The following is a 21,215-nucleotide window of genomic DNA, read 5'->3' on the forward strand; positions in this document are numbered from 1 at the left end:
ATCACTATGCTGTACATCTGAAACTAATAGAAAGGTAAAGAAAAGAAAACAAAATAAGATGAACCTTCTGTTGGACAAAATATTCTGCACCCTACATTTGTACCATTGATTTGAAATCCAAGAATTAAACTTGCAATTTGTACATATTAAATGAGCTATTGCTATCATTTTCACCCCACCTTTCTGACTAAAAACTTCTAATATCTATAGAGTTAATAGGTATGCTGTCTACACATTCAGCCATTTCATCGATTAAAATATTAAACGTAACACCTTTAGAAAGTTCCTTTCTGATTGGCATAAATTCAATAATTAGTATGTTTGCACTGGAGTTATTCCACTAGTTATGGAACCACCTCTACCACTATTGCCATACAGCTCACATTCCATATGCACAAATAATAATAACTAATGCTTATTGATCAATTACTAGATCCTACTCTAAAGTCCTTAGATACTGGTCCACATGTATGAACACATCTTACCTTCAAAGAATCCTATGAAATAATTACTTCTATTTTGGTTTTATGGATCAGAAAACTGTAGAACTGAGAGATAATACCAATTGTTCGAAATTTCACAGATAATGTGGAGCTATTATATTGACCTGAAATCTAGGGCTGCAGTTCACATGCAATTACTGTGATATTCCTTTGCTTGTTATCGAACAAATAAAGTAGAATTAACTAACTATAACTTAACCCTTAGTGAAGGCATACTGGGCCTTTGTGATCCTCGCTGCCTTTTCTTAGTGTTTGCAGTTCATTTCTTTATGAATTCACTGAAGATTTCCACTAAGGAATGATATCAGTATTACTGGCCTATAATTTCTACAGTCTGATCCATCCTTTAAAAAAATAAAATTAGCATTATTTTTGTAATTTCATTCATCCAGCAACCCTTATCATTGAATTAACATGGTGTTTCTCTGACCCATGACTAAGCGGCCTGCTTGGATATCATAATTAAAAGTCAATTTCCAGGCACTAATTTCAAGCTGGCATAGAATGTAAAGGCTGTACATGCTTGCTCTAGCAATCACACCAAAATTATACAAAAACAACAGAGCACCCAGTACATGGAATCACCAAAAGTCTGGCTTAGCAGAAGCCCTAAAACTAGGTCAACCTCAAATACCAGGTCACCTCAAAACAGTTGGAAGAGCAGAGATACAAAATGGCCTGGTCCCGCAACCGTGTGTGGCAATTGAGAATCAGGAGGGCTGTCCTGGCTGCAGAGCCACCAACCCCACCTGAGGAGCAAGGGGTTCCAGCCGCACACTGGGCTCCCTAGCTCAGGGTTCCAGTGCCAGGAAGAGAAGATCCCACAACCTCTGGTTGTGAAAACCAGCAGAGGTTGCAGCTAAGTAAGATGGAGGAATGTGGAAAGTGAAGACCTTCCTCTTAAAGGGCCCATACCTTACTGATGGACTTGCTTGCTCTGAGTTCCAGTGCTGGGGGCAACTGCGTGAGAGGCGTCAGGAACATATGGGGAGACACTAAGCTGTCAGGCTTCAGGGCAATGGCTCAAGAGGTGGCTGGCTCTGGGACAAAGGTACAGGCAGAAGCCATTGTTCCTTTGTTGAGCCATCCCTCCTTACAGCCTGCAGATGCAGGTGCCATCAACTTGGATAAAGCAGGTCACTCTGCCCAAGGGATTCCCTGAGACTCCACCTATCCCAATTTGTGGGCCTACCCAATCTGCTTCTAGTGATTTATTCCCTATAAATGAGCTGTCTTGGCTCCTGCTATGAAATTTTCTAAAATCTCTCAAAAACTGACAAAACTCAAAGAAGCAGCATCTGGCCTTGTCATACCCTGTACTTCTTGCTAAGCAGCCCCAAGCTCCCCACTAGTGGTAGCTGGCCTCGGTTTCTGACTTGTCCCCTTGAGGCACCTATAATCCCAGCACAAGTGCCAGCCATATGTGGATTGCTTGGTGTCACTTATCAGATGGCCTTTGGGGTACATAGGCTGCAGCTTAACTTGGCCTGCAGCTGGACTCCTCTTGGGTCTGTGCCAAGGGGCCCACATTACTCCTACTACATAAAGCCACTCCACTATGACAGGGAGACTTAGAATCCCTATCTAATACATAGAAACAAACACAGGAAAATAGCCAAAATGGGGAGACAAAGAAACATGTTCCACTTGAAAGGACAGGACAAAGCTCCAGAAAAATAATTCACCAAGATGGAGATAAAGAATATATCACATACAGAGTTCAAAACATTGGTTTTAAGGATGCTCAAGGGACTTGGGGGAAGACTTGATGAACTCGATGAGAACTTTATCGAAGAGATAGAAAACATAAAAATGGAGATGGAAAATATAATAGGGAGCCGGTCATAAATGAAGAATACAATATCTGAAGTGAACAATACATTAGAGGGAATCAAAAGATTGAATGAAATGGAGAATAGAATCGGCAACATAGAAAATGGGATAGCAAAAAAAACAAGAATAAAAAGAAATCCAAAAACATGAGGATAGTTTATGGAGCCTCTGGGACAATGTCGAGTGTAACAATATTTGTATCATAGGGGTACTAGAAAGAGAAGAGAAAAAGCAAGGAATTAAAAACTCATTCCAGGAAATAATGATGGAAAATTTCCCCAACATGGTGAAGGAAATAGACATACAACACCAGGAAGTTCAGAGTCCTAAAGAAGATGAACCCAAAAAGGCACACACCAAGACACATCAAAATTAAAATGTCAAAGGTTAGATTCAAAGAGAGGATCTTAAAAACATAAAGATAAAAGCAATTATCTTTTTACATACAAGGGAGCTCCCATAAGACTGGCAGCTGATTTTTCAACAGAAACTTTACAGGTCAGACAGGCTTGGCAGGAAATATTCAAAGTGATGAAAACCCAAGGTCTGCAACCAAGATTACTTTACCCAGAAAAGTTATCACTTAGAATTTAAGGACAGTTTAAGAGCTTCCCATACAAGAAAAATCTAAAGGAGTTCATCACCACCAAGGTAGTGTTATAGGAAAATGTTAGAGGGACATCTTTAAGAAGAAGAAAAAAATATATATCAAAAATTTGAATAAAGAATGACAATAACTACACATCTATCAATGAGTACTTCAAATGAAAAAGCATCAAATACTCCAATCAAAAGATAAGGTGGCTGAATGGATAAGAAAACAAACCCCTTATATTGGTTGTCTACGAGAGACTCACTTCAGATTAAAAGACACAGACACAGACAAAAAGGGGATGGAAAAAGATATTTTATGATGGACCTAGAGTATATTGTGCTGAATGGAATAAGCTGGACAGAAGAATATAAGTGTCATATGATTACATATGTATGTAGATTCTAAATATCAAAACAAACAAACAGAAACAAATTCGTAGATACAAATAACATTTTGAGGGTTACCAGATGAAAGGGGAGTTGGGGACATCAGTGAAAATGGGGGAAGGGATTAAGAAGTACAAATTGGTAGTTACAAATAGTCATGAGGATAGAATGTGTAGCATAACGAATTTAGCTAATAATAGTGTAATGACAGTATGGTGTCAGAGGGGCCCTAGATTTATTGAAGTGATCATTTTTGAGTTATATAGATATCTAATCACTATGCTATACACCTGAAATTAATATAGTATTGTACACCAACTATAACTGAAAATAAAAAAAATTACTATTAATTTTTAAAAAGTCAATTTACAGAACTTCATTAAATATTTAATTAGTGTCCTTGGCAGAAACCCTACCTAAATTCTCAAAAATGGCTCTTTAAACCCATTCACTGGAAAGTAAAATGAAGCAGAAGACAAGAAAGTTTATATTCCAAACAGACATTGGCAATTATCACGTTGGACCAACCATCTGCCTAGCCACATTCTGTTCACAAGTTGAAATTAAAATTATTGCTATGCTGGCTTGACATTCCTGTTAGTTATGGTCTCCTTCTATGTGCCTGCAGGTAGGGATGCTTTGTATTGCTACTTCATTCACTGATATTTTGAGAACATAGGGTGACCCTTCTGTTTTTATTTCATTGTCCCTAATAGGATTCATTACTAGATTGCCCCCAGAGAAAACTATTTGTTGCTGTCTCCTTTCATTGTTTTTCTTTTTATCTTTCTGCTAACTCTCTATGGAGGAACTTTATGTGAGTATTTGATTGAGAAGGAGGTGAAAAGTAAGAAGAAAGAAAATAAATTGTTACCTTTTATTCTTAGACATGCATTATGGCAGCTTTTGGGTCCAAATTGTTTATTCAGGTTTTTATTAATTTTATGGGACATTATTAGTCCTTCAAATTGAAAAAGTAAATTCTCAAAAAAAAAATTTGATCATCATTTTCCAACTTGTGTACTGTGAACCATGACTTCAAAATTAATTTGGGGAGAAGGTTCTATACTCAAAGAAGCTTTGGGAAATTTTTATATCATAGTTTGCATAAGTGGACATTATTTACAATTTCAATCAATGTTAATAGTTGCAATCATTTACAATTTCAATTTAGCAAATGTTTATTGATCACCCTCTGTGTTTCAGTCACTATTGCAGGATCCAGTGATAGTATGGTGAATAAGGCAGATACAGTCCCTGCCCTAATAGAGCTAAAATTCTACTTGGAGAGACATAAAATACACAAGTCAATGAATAAATAAATGAGATAATCTTAGATAATAATAGATGCTTTGGAATTAAATAAAACAGAGTGATGAGACTGAGTAATGTAGGAAGATGTGTTGGAACAACTTTAGATAGAATCATCAGGGAGGTGCTCTCCAAGGAGATGATATTGTTCTGAAATCCCTGGGGCAGGAGAGAGTTTACTGTGTTCAAAGAACAACAAGGAAGATGAAGTGGTTATAGAAGAGCATTAAGGGAAAATGGAGTCCAAGATGATGTTGAAAAGGAAAGCATGGGTCAGCTCATGTAGGGCCATGTAAACTGTGGCAGGGATTAAGTGGTTTTGAACAGAAAAGTGGCTTAACTCAATTTACATGAAGACTTTGAAAAGTTCCACCTTGAAGAAATCTGCTTAGTATTTTTGATCCAACAATTCCCAAGTACTTTTGAGCATTACTTTTATCCGTATAGAATGCATTTTAACATCTTCCATAACAGTATCCCATAGCACACCAATTTATGAAATATATAAGATAAATTCGTAAGTGAAAGATTCATTTTACTGTATTATAGGATGTTGAGGATATATCTAAAATACAGATTTACAGATTAATACAGACAGATGAATGATGGAGACAAGTATACACATTTCCCCCATAGTTTTATACAGGATACATAGTAGACCCGTAAACTTGGGCTGGATTTATGGAGGAGGGAGGTTAGGGTTCTTATATTTTTACAAAATAACCACATTTTCTCTTCTCAAACACTGACACTGATTGTTGTCAGGATGATTTCTGTTTTACCTGTCTTCTCTCCAACCTTTGCTCATAGAGGGTTCTAAAGGAAAAGTAATTTGATGTAGAGCAATGATTGTGTGGTTTACTTTAAGAAAAAAATCAGAAACAAAGATGCAACATTATTTCTCACAATATAAATCATTCAGAATATTAAAGGAGAGGTGGGGAAGTGAATAAGAAGAGATAGCTAAATAGTAGATGAGAGAAAGGGGATGTTTAAGTTGAATTTGTGGGGCTCACAACATGATGGTCGCCAGTGTCTTTCCACAAGCAATGCCATCTCTTTGTGGGATATTAGAAGGGTGATGACAAGATGAACTTAAGAGGAAGAATGAGGAATTAATGGGAAATAATCTAGCTGAGTGGTTAAAAGAATGGACTTTGTAATTAGACCTGGGCTCCAGACCCAGATTTTCCAGTTACTAACTGTGTGGCTTTAGACAAGTTATTTAATCTTTTTGAGACTTGTTTTCCTCATCTATAAAATGAAGATAATAATGCTACTTAGCTATAAGAGTGTTAAGAGTATTAAATGAGATTACATATGTAAAGAATTGAGTGCAGTGCCTGGTATAGCATGCATTATAAAATGTTTCTGTTGTCAAATTTATTAATGTCTAGGCCTTTGGAAGAGAAAGGAATGAAAATATAGGTCAGTGTTGTCCACTGAAAGTTTCTGTAATAATAGAAATATCCTTTATCTGAGCTACGGTAGCATAGCCAATAGCTATAGGGGACCATTGAAGTCTTGAGATTTTTCTAGTGCAACCGAGGAACTGAAAAAATAATTTTATTTAATTTTAATTAGTTTAAATTTAAGTAGTCATGAGCATCTACTGGCTATCATATTGGACAGTACATATCTAGGTGCTCAGAATTCTGGGACTGATGGAAAGAAAAAATGTTTGAAATGCCTCTGAATTTAGAAGGGGAAGGAACAAAGAGAATAAAAGAGTAGATTAAAAGGGGAGACAAAGAGAACTTCCAAAATAATTAATGAAAATGTAAAAAATGCTGTTCTTAGTTCTATTATCCAGCCAAATAGGAACCCTATAAGAGGATATCACCTATGGTGTCTCTTCCAAGAAATTGAGGCTAGGCCCACTATATATGTGCTTTTCTCTTGGACCTGGAATCCAAAAATTTCCCTCAGCCCTTCTTGATCCTTTTTTTTTTCAGACTGCACCTATTCCTAAAGGAATGGGTTCCATATGCTCACCACCTTCTGGATAAAGTGATTTTTGTAATTTATTGCCATCAAGCTACTTCCTCTAGTTGCAAATAATAGTGCTAGTCTTTGATGAGTTCCAAGTGCTTTAAAAAAATCCCAAATAATCCAATGATAAGTGAACATGTCGATTCTTCTTCTGAGAGTCTTGGCTAATGTAACTGCGTTTAGTTTCCAGGGACTCAGGATCAGATGGGACATTCTGAAGTGTCCTGATTTGTCCTAACCTGTCTTAGCTCTTAAAACCCCTCTGAGTAGAGGCTTTGCTTTTAGAGACCCATTAAAATGCAAGTATATCATGCTAGAAGCCAGAAGCAACCGCTCATAATCTTTTTAAATAATTTTTTAATTAAATTTTGCCAACAATATTATATTAGCTTCAGGTGTACAACATAGTGATTATACATTTACATAATTTATGAACTGATCATCCCAATAAATCAAGTACTCAATCAACACCACACATAGCTATTACAATAATATTGACTATATTCCCTATGCTGTACTTTACAACCCCATGACTATTTTATTACTACCAATTTGTACCTTCTAATCCCTTTCCTCTATTATACCCATACTTTAACCCCTCTCCCACCTGGCAACCCTCAAAATATCCTCTATATCTATGAGTTTGTTTCTGTTCTATTTGCTTGTTTATTTTGTTTCTTCACATTGGATTCTGACGACCTGGGACTATTTAAGTTTGGATTTGAAAAGAGTATATGGGGAAAGGCTTAGATCACGGAGGGTCTGCAGCCTAGCATAGAGTACCATGAAAGAATAAGTATAACAGCCTTGTACAGGAAACAAAAAGGGACAATTGATGAACAGCATCAAATAACACGGATGTTAACAAAATTTACATTTTTACATCCATAATAACAAGATTCTTTTTGTTGCTTCATTGTTTTAACAATGATTAGACTGAGTTACAGGGTCAAGAAGCTACAAGATAAAGTTGTCCAACGTCTTCCACAAACAACTGATTTAAATGATTCACACGTGGTAAGTAGTAAAAACTAATGTTTCATTGGATTCATCATCTTCCTGAAAAAATTTATTTGGCCTTTGAGTGATTTTCAGTCAATTTTCTTTATGTGGAGATTTTAATTAACTATACGAATCCCTCAGTTTGTCCTCTTTTGACTCCATCCTCCTTGATTTTGTCAGTAAAATGCCAATGCATTATTTTGTCCCAGAATTACATCTTGTTAATGACATTGGCCCAGTACAACCTGAATTCAAACATAATCAGTATTCAAGTAATAACACTGTTTATAGAACACTATGTTTTCCATTAAATTTAACAAACAGTTAGTTCTTGAGCATCAACTATGTAGGGCTATAGGGAAAGGAGCATAAATTTAAAAAAGAAATTCTCATCTCCAAGAAGCATATGATATGAAATGTGATCTTTCTCACATTCTTATTCAGTTTCTACTATGCCATAAACTGTGCTAGGAATTGAGTAAGTGATGGAGAGCAACAGTGGCACATACTCTGCCCTCAGAGAGCTTTGCATCCCAATAGTCATTTGTGATTTATTTTGGTTGAGACTCAGCTTATCTTAGCTTATCTACATCAAATCTATTTATTTGGGTATTTGTCTTATGTCTCCCTTAGGAAAGGCATGAAAGGAAGAGATAATATTTAATATAGAGTTACAAGGATTTTAGCAAACAACTATGAAAAAGAGGGCATTTGAGTCAGAAAAAAACTGGTATGACTATAGTCATGGATGTGTTCAAGATATGCAAGTAGTCAAGATTCAAGAGGTAGTAAGGTTTATGGGGTAGGTAACAAAAAGCAAATTTGAAAAAAAAGTAAATCAGGAAATTTAATTTGGTAGAATACCAATGAGAGCTTTGAATTTTAGGATGAAAATTTTATACTTAATTCAGTAGACATGGTTCAATTATACATTACACATACATTGTAGGTCTAGAAGTTTTTGAATGAAGAAAAGATATGACCAAATATGAACCCTCAAAAGATTAATCTGGCATCCTGTACGTTAGATGGCTAGGAGGTGAGAAAGGCAACAGACAGGGAAACATATTAGAAGGTTTCTGTAAAAGTCTAGACAAAAGGCAATGAGGGCCTTTAATAAAAAAGTGTCAGTGGGTATGGAAAGGATTGGGTAGATCCAAAAATGTGATCTGTCTGACTTGGTAAATAACTAATTTTAAGTTGGAGAAATCAAAAAGGATGTCAAAGGGGGGTAGAAGAAAGAATCACATTTTGTACATTAGTTAGAGATTAAAGATTTTCAAACAATGTTTGCTTCAATTTCAGGAGATTCTCTGGAGAGTTTATCATTTTATAAAGAGTTCAGCAATATTAAAAATAAATTGGAGACGATTTAATTCAAATATCTATGGGTACAACTATTCAACAATGCTTATTGAGCATCTACTATGTCCCTAAGCACTCTTCAGGGCACTTGGAATAAAATAGTGAAGGAAAATAGTATGGTTCCTTTCTCTAAAAGTTTACAATCTTTTGAAATAGATAATAAAATAGTTATTAATTCAATATATATTTAATGGGGGTGTACTGTATTTCAGACTGTTTTAAATGCTGACAATATAACAATGAGTACAACAGAAAAAAATCTCTTTCCTCATGTAGCTTAAATTACAGCAGAGGAGACTAACATCTCAAAAGTAAACAAATAATTTAGATTATTTAAAATAATAATTATTAGAAATGGAACTTGGTAACAAAATATAGTGGCAGGGATGATGAGGTGCCCAGGGAAGGTCTCTTTGAAGAGGAAGTAAATCATACAAAATCCATAGGAAGAGCACTCTAGGCAGAGAAAAGAGCAAGTACCAAGGTCCTCAGAAAGAAAATACAATGGCAAGTTCAAAGGACAGAAACAAAGCCAATGCACCTGGAGTAGAAAGCAAGAGGAAGAGAGGTAAGCAAGGGCAGACTCGTAAAAAGTTCTTTAGGTAATATAAAGAAGTTTTGTTTCACCTTGAGTGTACTGAGGGCTTTAAGAAGTGACATAATTTAGTTTACATTTTTAAAAGGATCTGAGAAACTCTGGCTGCTGTGCTGAGAATAGAATCTAGAGGGGCAAGAGTAGAAGCAAGGAGATTTGTTAGGAAGCTATAAATACAAAAGTATATCTGTATTGTCTTTATATAGCAAAACACGGTTTCCTTCTTACAAAAAAAGAGAAAAGCTATAATATAAAGACATTCTTATCATTCATCATTTTTACATACCTATGACTTTTTTGTAATTGCTAATTTGTATTTCTTAATCTTTTCACCTTTTTTAATTTTCCCTTTTACTATTCTTTTCAATTATAGGTGGCATACAATATGAGATTAGGTTTAGGTGCACAACATAGTGATTAGACATTTATATAACTTACACAGTGAACACTCCAATAAATCTAGTACCAATTTGACACCATACATAGTTATTATAATATTAATGACTATAGTTCTTATGCTATACTTTACATCCCCCTGACTATTTTGTAACTACCAATTTGTACTTCTTAAGCTCTTCCTCTCTTTCATCCATCACCTTAAACCCTCTCCCATCTGGCAGACCTCAAAATTTTCTCTGAATCTATGAGCTTGTTTCTGTTTTGTTTGTTTGTTCGTTTCTTAGATTCTATATGTAAATGAAATCATAGAGCAATTGTATTTCCCTATCTGACTTATTCCACTCAGCAGAATTCTCTCTAGGTCCATCCATGTTGTTGTAGACGGCAAGATTTTATTCCTTTCTATAGCTGAGTAATATCCAATTGTATATATGTACCACTTATTCTTTATTCATTCATCCATTGATGGACACCAGGATGCCTCCATAACTTTCATTCTTTTTTATAGTTGAGTAATATTCCACTATGTGTGTGTATGTATGTATGTATGTATGTATGTATGTATGTGTGTGTATCACCACTTCTTTATTCATCCATTGATGGACAGTCGGGTTGCCTCCACATCCTGGCTATTGTAAATAATCTATACTGAATATATGGATGTACATGTCCCTTCAAAGTAGTATTTTGAGTTTCTTGGGATGAATACCTGTAAGAGTGGGAATAACTGGGTCTTTCTTTGTCTCTTATTATAGCCTATGTTTTAAAGTCTGTTTTATCTGGTATAGGTATTGCTACACCAGGTTTTTTGTTTGTTTATTGGTTTCCACTTCCAAGAAATATCCTTTTCCATCCCTTTACTTTTAGTCTGTGTGTATCTTTTTATCTGGAGTCCCTTGTAAGGAGAATATATAAAGGTCTTGCTTTCTTATCCATTCAGCCACACTGAATCTTAGGATGGGAACATTTAATCCACTTACATTTAAACTAGTTGTCGTTGAATATGTAGTTCCTGCTAGTTTATTATTTACATATTTTACCTTTTTTCTCTTTTTCTTAAAGAAATCCCTCCAACATTTTCTGTAATACTGACTTGGTTGTCTGGGAAACTCTTTATCTGTCCTTCAATTCTAAATAGTAGCTTTGCTGGATAGAGTAATTTTTGTTGTAGGTCCTGTTTTTTTTTATTGCTTTGAGTATTTCCTGTGAAACTCTTCTGGCCTGCAAAATCTCTGCTGAGAAATCAGCTGACAGTTTTATGGGAGCTCCTTTTCAGGTAACTGCTTTTCTCTTGCTACTTTTAAGATTCTCTCTTTGTCTTTCACCTTTTGCATTTTAATTATAATGTGTCTTGGTGTGGGCCTCCTTAGTTCATCTTGTTGGGATTCTCTGTGCTTCCTGGGGTTGTATGTCTATTTCCTTCACTAGGCAAGGGAAGTTTTCCATCATTATTTCTTCAAATGGGTTTTCAATCTTCTGCTCTCTCTCTTCACGTTCTGGTATTCCTATGATGCAGATGTTGGTACATTTGATGTTGTCCATGAGGATCCTTACACTACCCTCGGTTTTTTTTTAATTCTTTTTTGTCATTGCTGCTGTTCTGATTGGGTGTTTTATGCTACCTTATCTTCTAAACTCACTGATTAAATCCTCTGCTTTATCTAATCTGTTGATTTCCTCTAATGCATTCTTCATTTCATTATTGTTCTAAATTTCTGACTGGTTCTTTTTATGTTTTCTATCTCCATTTTTATGTTTTTTTTTTATCTCTTTGTCAAAGTTCTCACTGAGTTCATATACTCATCCCCTAAGTTTATTGAGCATCCTTATAACAAATGTTTTGAACTGAGCATGCAGTAGATTTCTCATCTTCATTTTGCTCAGTTCTTTTTCTGAAGCGTTATTATGTTCTTTCATGTACACATGTCTTTGTCTCCCCATTTTGGCTGCCTTCCTGTGTTTCTTTCTATGTATTAGGTATGGCTCCTAAGTCTCTCAGTCTTTGTAGAGTGGCTTTATGAAGTATGTGTCCAGTGGGGCCCAGTGGCACAGTTTTCTCTGGTCACCTGAGCTGGGTGTCCAAGGTATGTCCCTTGTATGGGTTGTGGATGCCCTCCTGTTATAGTTGAGGCTTGGTTGTTGTTTGCATGTCTGTGGGAGGAATTGACCCTTGGGCTGATTGGTTGAGAGGACGGGCTGGTGAGGGATTGACCCTACAGAGCAGGATTCACTTTAGCAGGGCTCTAGTTTCTACCCAGTCTGCCTTTTGGGTCTGTCCTTCTTATACAAAGCCCCGGGTGGTGCTCTGGCTGTGATCAAAGCCAGCTGGCCCAAGGAAAGAGCCTTGGGAAAAGCCCAGCTGCAGCCTACGCACTTCCCTGTGCCACATGGCAAGAGTCACCAGGCAATCCACAGATGGACTTCACCCATATTGGGCTTAAAGGTTCCTTGCAAGACCATGCCAGGAACCAAGGCTGGCCCCTGCTAGTGCTGGGCCTGAAGCTGCTTTAGAAAATTACAGAGCATGCCAAAGCCGGATCTTCCTTGTATGAGTTTTGTGAAACGTTCAAAGATTTCAGAAAAGTCTACAGCATGAGCCAAGGCAAACCATTTCTATGGGAAAAAAACCCACTGGGATTAGCTTGGATGGGTTCAAACATTGGGAGGGGTTAGTTCTCAGGGAATCACCAGGGTGGGATGACCAACATTAGCCATGTTGATGGAGTCTCAGATATGGCAGCCACCTGCCTCTGCCTGCTGGGTGTGGGGAGGGCTCAAAAATGGAGCAATGGACTCTGGTAGCACTTCTGTTTAGGAGAAAGCTGTCCCTCTAGCCCTCCCTGTGAGGCCAGACAACTCATTCTGGCACTCCCCTCCCATATGTCCCTAGTTCTCCTCGAGCAACTGCTCCAGTTTTGACTCAGAGCAAGTGAGTCTGTCACTGAGTAACTTCACCTGTGGGTGCTTTAAGAGGAATGTTTGCGACTCCCACAGTCCTGTCTCACTCAGCAGCAATCTCTGCTAGTTTTCACAGCCAGGAATGTGGGGAATTCTCTTCCTGGCTAGGCTGGGGAGCCCAGTGTGGGGCTGAGACCCCTCACTCCTTCAGGGAGAACTCTGCAGCCAAGATATCCCTCCTGACTCTCAACTACCACATGCAGTTGTGGGATCAGCCCACTCTGCATCTCCACTCCTCCTACCAGTCTTGAGGTGGCCTCTTTCCTGTGTTCACAATTGTAGGATTTCTCTTCAGCCAGACCTCAGGTGACGTCCAATGATGGTGGTTCTGTAGTTTAGTTGTAATATTGACGTGGTTGTGAAAGGAAGTGAACATAGTGTCTACCTATTACTCCACACATCATTTTTGTTCTAATGTAGAGCAATAAAACAGTTAGTCAAAGTAAGTAATGAAAAATATAGAAAATTTGGGATATTTAAGCAATTTATTTCTCATTCTAAAAATATTTATTGAGTGGCTACTAAATTTCGTACACTGTGCTAGACTCTGGGGATATAAATTTGAGCAAAACAGAAACAACACTTTCACTCACGGAATTTTTAATCATGTGTGGAATACAGATATCTATAAAATAATTATACACATACATAATCACAAACCATGATACGTGCAATGAAGGGAAAATAAGCTGCTCTTCAAGGCTTATCTCTTATAGAACTGGGTTTTTTTTTTGCAATAAACATGTGGTTATTTGCATTGCCATTAAAGAATAAGAAATGTGTGAAAGGGAAAAACACATCTATGAAAGACGTTAACTTATATTTTCAATCTATGATTAGACAACCACTGTTAAGTATTAATTATAACTTCACTCCCAGTATCAGGAAAAGAATCAAGTGTGACTAACTATATTAAAATAAGGGAGCGCCTCAGAAAGAAAATACAAAAATGCCAGAAAGAGCCTGCTTGGTACATAGTACAAAGTTGGAATGTTCTGCAGGGGAACACTTATCAAGCAAGGGCTCTGAACTAAAGAAGTTACAGTGGCATGTCCTCCAAGAGGCCTTTTCTGATAGTCCTTACGATTTCAATTCTGGATAAAGCCCCTTCTCTAGGGTTCAATAGCACCTGCTCTTTACTCTGTGACTCTAGACTATATAGCCATTACTTCTTAACTTGTCTTTCTTCCATGACTAGATAATGACTCCCATAAGACCAGCGAGATTGGCCAGCTTGTTCACTGAGGTATCACCACATTTCAAATAGAAATGGCACATGGTGGACATTCAATAAATGATGAATTAACAAAATAAGGTAGAAAGTAATAAAAGCACCATGAATGAGTTAGATAAGTTGCTATGGTAATTTATTGGAGGCAGAGGACACTTCTGAGACGAAATAGAGAAGAGTTGATAGAAGTTTATTTTTGTGCTAGTCTGTGAAGACAAGATTGGATGTAGGCATGAGGGAAGAGATGCCAAATGAAATAAGTAATGTGAGCATGGAAAAAGAAAAATTCCAGACATGCTTATTAAACTAAAAGGAACACAATGTGGTTAGACAAAGAGAACGTGAGAGGAAGTTGTGGGAGGTGAAGTCGAAAAGGAAGGTTAAAGGCTTAAGTGTGAAGGGCTTTAATTGTCACACTCAGGTGTTTTGATCATCTGACACCTAGTTCAATATACTACAACCTACAGAATATGAAATCAGAAGATCTGGATTCTAGTCTTGGCTCTGCTATTTGTCAGCTAAGTAACATTAGAAAAACTATTAAACTCTTATGGTCTGAGCCTGTGAATCATTGACATAATATATAAAACTGGGAAATACAGTAAGGAAAAGGGGGAAGATGGTGAGTTCATCTTTACGTCTGTCAAGTTAGAGAACACATATGACACTCAAGTAGAGATACCTAGTGGATGGTACAGATATTACAGGGATTTTTAAAAAGTAGAGGGAATTTAGAAATATTGGTTTAGTATTTATAAGTGCAGACTGGTAGTTGAACTCATGAATTTTTAAGTAAAAATAAATAGTAGTTAAAGTTAATATCTAGAAAAGGATTTGTATAAAATACTTTTGATCAATTTAGATTCAGTTCAAATAATGTATTATAAGAGAAGAAAAAAAAACCTTAGACTGTCCTTTCACTATTAGCTTTCTGCTGTTGGGTACTCTTGTAGTCATGGAGATACCAGGTCCCCAAACCAATTCCATACATATGCAACATTCTTTTTTTTAGCCACTTAAACCTTGTATCTCCTCTCATCACAGAGGTCAAACATCTCTAGTAAGAGAAGTTATCAGATTATATGTATAATTCTTATTTATTGTCATTGTCATCTAAAGCTCAACCATGTTTTTTTAAGAAAATCACAAATTATACTTTGTGACCCAAAGGGCTTGCATAAGTGGAACATGGAATATCATCAATGTTTTTTAAATCCCATTATAAATAATTTGAATTAAAAACATGAACACTCCTTTAAAATACTCTCAGAAAGTAACAATGTTCTCAAAACTCCTTGGATATTAAGATGTTCATCTTATGAGGGCTAACAATTAATTGGGCCCCTTAGACTCCCATCCTTCACTTTATGTTCTACACCCTTAGGAAGATTATAGCATATAAGTTTAAAGTGTTACCTTCAAGTCATCTAGTCCATCTTTCTGCTTTTGAGGATGGGCAAGTGGGTGCTAAATACATTGCACACATCATGTAAACTTTAGCCCAATGTGACTGGAATCCTGATTTTCTGTTGAACATTTGCCAACTCCTTTCTTTTAATTAGGGTCTAAGTTTTGTCTCTGTACTTTCAGCTACAGCCTAGAGACCTGCTTCAAACCTGAAGCATTTTTCAAACTACATCCCTGTGTGCTGCATGACTAGGTGTCTCTAAATCCTGTACTACTGCCAAGTTCCACCAATGAGATCATCCTTGAATATTTACCAGTGGAGCCAAATTGCACCAAACCAGATCACTTTGGACATTGGGTTTCCTCCCACATGATCCAATACAACAGGTATGTCATTCATTTTAGGCCTTGGCACTGCCACATTCCAACATTCCAAAATTCTTCTCTTTACCGACTGGTATGGGCTGCTGAAATGGCACGAACACCTAGAAGTTGGGTACCATGCACATCTAGCACTAGAGATTTGTAAACAAATGTGTGGATGACTCAGTGTAAATCTATAATCCATTATTGGGAGAACAATATATATGCCACCTGTATTTTCCACAGTGATGAGGCTAAATAAAATGCATCCTAATTATATAATCATTGGTGGATCATTAATACCAACTTTATATAGGAGCCTACAATGAAATACTCCACCACTTACATACATACATGAGACTTGGAAATGAAGGCAATAAGATTACCTTCAGAATTAATAGAAAAACAAATAATAAATTAGAAAAATAATAGGTAAAATTATTTACAAGAAACTGAATTTTTATAGGTCAACAGAATAAGACCTTATCTTGATTACCTTTATTAATATATGTGAAGGAAGAATGCATCTATGAGAAGCAGAAATTAAACAGACAGATATAGATAAAATGATAGTCAGCAAACAAATATTAACCATTGACAATGTTAACTTGAGCACTATCCAGACAAAAAAATACCTTAGCCAAAGGATTTTTTTTTATTCTAATGTCAGGAGCTAGATTCTCCATCTCTATTAATATAGAGAATATAGGAATTTTGAGACAATGAAAATCAAACGTGTTACTCCCAATGAAAGATCTCTCCTTATTTGGAATTTGTCAGTCTATCATAATTATATGTAATTAAATAATTATTTCATCTAACACACCTTGACCTGATTCAAAGCTCATCAAGCTCCCTGGTTAAGTGACATACTAAAAGTCTCACGATTTTGACTTGATGTCCCATATCCATATGCCTAGATGGAGAGGATAATGTAAGTCATCAAGACTACACATTCCAAAGAACTACAGTCATGAAACATGGTGGAGTGAGAAATATCCCCAGATCTATCCCCTTGAAACAAAAATAAGCTAAACATCTAAAAGTCAAAAAAAAAACCTGCACGCAAGCACATCTGGGCATGGGACCTGCGAATAAGTGTTACCATAGAATACACTCCCACTAATGCCCAGGTGTAGACATAGTCCATTAATCACCATGAACAACCAAAGTGTGAAGGCATCTCCAAAAGAAAGGGGAAAATCTCCATAAAATAAGTTTAAAGACATGGAAATATGTGATTTAAATGACAGAGAACTTAGGATAGTACTTCTGAAAAAAAAATCAAATCCAAAATAATTCATATCAACAATTCTAGGAATTGAAAAAAAACTAAATCAGAAGAAGGAGTTTTTTGTTTTTTGTTTGTTTGTTTATTTGTTTAGCAAGGAGACTGAAACACTCAGAAAGAAACAGCTAGAATGTCAGAGATGAAGAACACACTGGAAGAGATTAAAAACTAAATAGCAAGTTTTGGAAATAGAGTTGAACAAATGGAGGAAAGAATCAGTGACATCGAAGACAAATTTAGAAATAAATCAGAAGGAAAAAGAGACAAAGTGAAGAATAAAAAATAATGAAAGAGAAATACAAGAACTAGCTGATACCATCAGGAGAGGAAACATAAGAATAATGGGCATTCTTGAAGGGGAAGAGGAGGAGCAGGGATTAGAAAGCATTTTGAGACAACTAGTTGAAACGAATTTCCCAAATAGAAGGAATGAACTGGAGCTTGGAATTTAAGAAGTCAAAAGAACACCCAATTATCTCAACCCATAAAGTCCTTCTCCAGGAAACATTGTATTAAAATTATCAAAAATCAATGAAAAGAAAGAATCTTTAGGGTAGCCAGAGAAAAGAAGAAGATAATCTATAAAGGAAAACAAACTAGCTTATCAGCAGACTTCTCAGCACAAACCTTAAAAGCAAGAAAGGATTGGAATAAAATATTCAAACTATTAAAAGAAAAGAACTACTAGCCAAGAATAATGTACTCAGCAAAACTCTCCTTTATATATGAAGGAGAAACAAAGACCTTTCCAGACATACAAAGATTGAGGGAATTCTCCACTATGAGGCCTTCATTATAGGAAATACTGAAAGGATTCAGCTCACTCCAAACAAAATGACAAAAAAAAAATACATAACTATGAGCAGACAGATAGAAGCAGAGGAGTGCAACCTTAATTAAGAACAAGGCATTATTAGCTCAAACAATAAGAAGAGATTTCCTGCACGAAGATAGTAATGAAAACTCAGCATACACAAAGACAATTGAGGCAACAATAACACGAAAGGGAAAGATTCAAAGATCCAAATTTGCAAAGGGAAATAGAGATAAGGCACATGCAAAAGAAAATGGACTACTAAAGATATATAATTATCCTCTACATATTTGTATTGGCAACAACATGCAAAGGATCAGAACGGAAGAATATAACATAAAACGAGAAGGACAAGAGGGAAAATTAACAAAAGCCAACAAAATTAACACACACATACACACACACACACACACACAGAAAAAGAAGCAATGGAAACATCAAGTTCTCAGAGCAAAAGATAAAGTGGCTATAGGAAAACCTCATATTTCAATAATCACCCTAAATGTAAATTGACTGAAATCAACAATAAAAAGGCACAAGGTTTCATATTGGATCAAAAAACAAAACCTACCCATATGCTGCCTCCAGGAGACAGATCTCAGTTCCAAAGACAAATATAGACTCAAAGTGAAAGGGTGGAAAATGATATTTCAAGTAAATGGCATTCAGAGAAAAGCAGGAGTAGTGGTACTAGTATTGGACAAAATCGACTTCAAAAAAAAAAGTAAAGAAAGATACTGAGAGACGTTTCATAATGATAAAGGGAAGCATGCACCAAGGAGACATAATACTCATCAATCTTTATGATCCCAATCAGGGAATACAGAAATATAAGAAGCAATTACTAACATAACTAAAAGGAGAAAAAGACCAAAATACTATCATAAGTAGGGGAACTAAACACCCCACTGTAAGATATGGACAGATCATCTAAACAGAGGAAGGAAATAACATCCTTAACTGACACATTAGACCAATTGGACATAATTGACATTCACAGAACCTTTCATCCCAAAACCGCTATTATACATTCTTCTCTAGTGCACATGGAATATTGTCAAGGATTGGCCACATACTGGGACAAGAGATAGCCTCAAAAAACATAAGAGGGTTGAAATTATACCAACCATATTCTCTGCTCATAATGTTTTGAAACTAGAGATCAACAGTAAAAAGAAAGCAGGAAGAACCATAAATACATGGAGATTAAACAGCATACCACTGAAGAATAACTGAGTCATGGAAGAAATAAAAAGGGAGATCAAGAGATATATATAAATGAATGATAATAATAGTACAACATATCAAAACTTTTGAGACACAGCTAAAGTGGTTATAAGAGGAAAGTTCATATCATTACAATCTATCTCCAAAAAACAATTACAAGCTGAGATAAAAAAAATAACACTTCATCTTAAAAAAAACAAAAAAGGAAGAACAAATAAAGCCTAAAGTCAGCAGACGAAAAAAAATAATCAAAATTAAAGCAGAAATAAATTAATTTGAAAACAAACAAAACATAGAAAAAAATAAATGTAACAAATATCTGGTTCTTTGAGAATATTAATAAAATTGACAAACTCCTGGCTAGACTCACTAAAGAAAAAAGAGAAAGGACACAAATAAACAAAATCAGGGATGAAAGAGGGGAAATTATGACAAACACCACAGAAATACAAAGGATCATAGGAGAATACTATGAAAAAGTATATAACACCAAATTTAATAACCTAGGTGAAATGGATCTGTACTTAGAAATATACAACCTTCCTAGGCTGAATCAAGAAGAACTGGAAAATCTAAATAGGCTTAGCAGCAGTGTGGAAATTGAAACAACCCTTAAAAAACTTACCAAAAAGTAAAATTCCAGGACCAGATGGCTTTACCAGTGACTTCTACCAAACATTCAAAGAAGATCGAATATTTATGCTCCTCAAACTCTTCCAAAAAATCAAAGAAGAAGCAATACTTCCCAACTCATTTTATGAGGCCAATATTACCCTGATACCAAAACCTGGTAAAAATAACACAAAAAGGAAAATTGCATACTAATATCTCTCATGAAAACAGTTGCAAAAATCCAATGATACTAGTGAACCAAATACAGCAATATATTAAAAAGATTATACACCATGCAAAGTGGGCTTCATCCCCGGGCACAGGAATGGTTCAACATACACAAATTGATTAACGTGATACAACACATGAACAAATTAAAAAATAAGAATCATATAATTGTATCAGTAGATGCAGAAAAAGCCTTTGATAATATCCATTTATGACCTAAACACTTAACAAAATAAGTTTAGAAGGAAAATATCTTAACATAATAAAGGCCATATACGACAAACACTCAGCCAACGTTATACGAAATAGTGTAACACTAAAAACTTTCCCTCTAAGATCGAAAACAAGACAAGGCTATCTATTGTTATTCTAAGATCAGAAACAAGACAAAGCTGTCCATCGTTATTCAATATAAGATTGGAGGTCCTAGTGAGTGCAATCAGGGAAGAGGCATCCAAATAGGAAACTGTCACTATTTGTGGATGACATGATTCTCGATATAAAAAAAAAAAAAACCTAAAGACTCCACAAGAGCACTACTAAAACAATAAACAAATACAGAAAAGTTTCTGGATACAAAATCGATGTTCAAAATTCATAGAGTTTTTATACTCTAACAATGAAGTGTGATAAAAAGAAGTGGAAAAATACTTTCTTTTGTAATTACAGCAAAAAGAATAAAATACCTAGGAGTAAATCTAATCAAACATATGAAAGATCTATATAATAAAAACTATAAGACCATATTAAAAGAAATTGTAGAAGATAAAAAGAAATGGAAATGTATTCCATATTCTTTGGTTGGAAGAATCAACATATTTAAAATGACTTTATTACCTAAAGCATTATACAGATTAAATGCAATCCCCATCAAAAATCTCATCGGTATTTTTTTAAATAAATAGAACAAAAAATCATCAGATTCATGTTAGCACAAAAGACCCCAAATAGCCAAAGCCATCCTGATAAAAAATAACAAGTATGGAGGCATCACTCTGCCTAACTTCAAATTATACTACAAAGTGACAATAATTAATAATAATAATAATAAATGGCAAGGTATTGGCAGAAAAACATACACACAGACCAGTGGAACAGAATCT

Source organism: Rousettus aegyptiacus, unplaced genomic scaffold (genome assembly GCF_014176215.1).
Source record: "Rousettus aegyptiacus isolate mRouAeg1 unplaced genomic scaffold, mRouAeg1.p scaffold_m13_p_9, whole genome shotgun sequence".
Lineage (NCBI taxonomy): Eukaryota > Metazoa > Chordata > Mammalia > Chiroptera > Pteropodidae > Rousettus > Rousettus aegyptiacus.